A 536-nucleotide genomic window follows, 5' to 3' on the forward strand; every position below is an offset into this window, starting at 1 on the left:
TTTGTAAATGGAAATTTTCTGCAAAAAAAAGGGGAAACTCGTAGCAGAAGGAGGGCCGGCCGTTGCTGCTGCGGTTGCTCTTTAAAAAAAAAATAAAATAAAATAATAACAGCTCGAAATAACCCTCCAGTCCAGTGGCCTGTTTGGGGGGTGGCAGGTCCCCAGTCCCTTGAGGGGAGAGAGGAGACAGGGCAGATAGGAAGGCCCTTGTGTTGGTATCTTTATGCTCAGGCCACACCCGATTTATTTTTTTATTTTATTTATTTTTTAAAAATTCTAAGTGGTAAGAAAGCATGGCCCCATATATACATATACATATACATATACATATACATATACATATACATATACATATACATATACATATACATATACATATACATATACATATACATATACATATACATATACATATACATATACATATACATATACATATACATATACATATACATATACATATACATATACATATACATATACATATACATATACATATACATATACATATACATATACATATACATATACATATA

Source organism: Myotis brandtii, unplaced genomic scaffold (genome assembly GCF_000412655.1).
Source record: "Myotis brandtii unplaced genomic scaffold, ASM41265v1 scaffold2049, whole genome shotgun sequence".
In the NCBI taxonomy this organism is placed as follows: domain Eukaryota; kingdom Metazoa; phylum Chordata; class Mammalia; order Chiroptera; family Vespertilionidae; genus Myotis; species Myotis brandtii.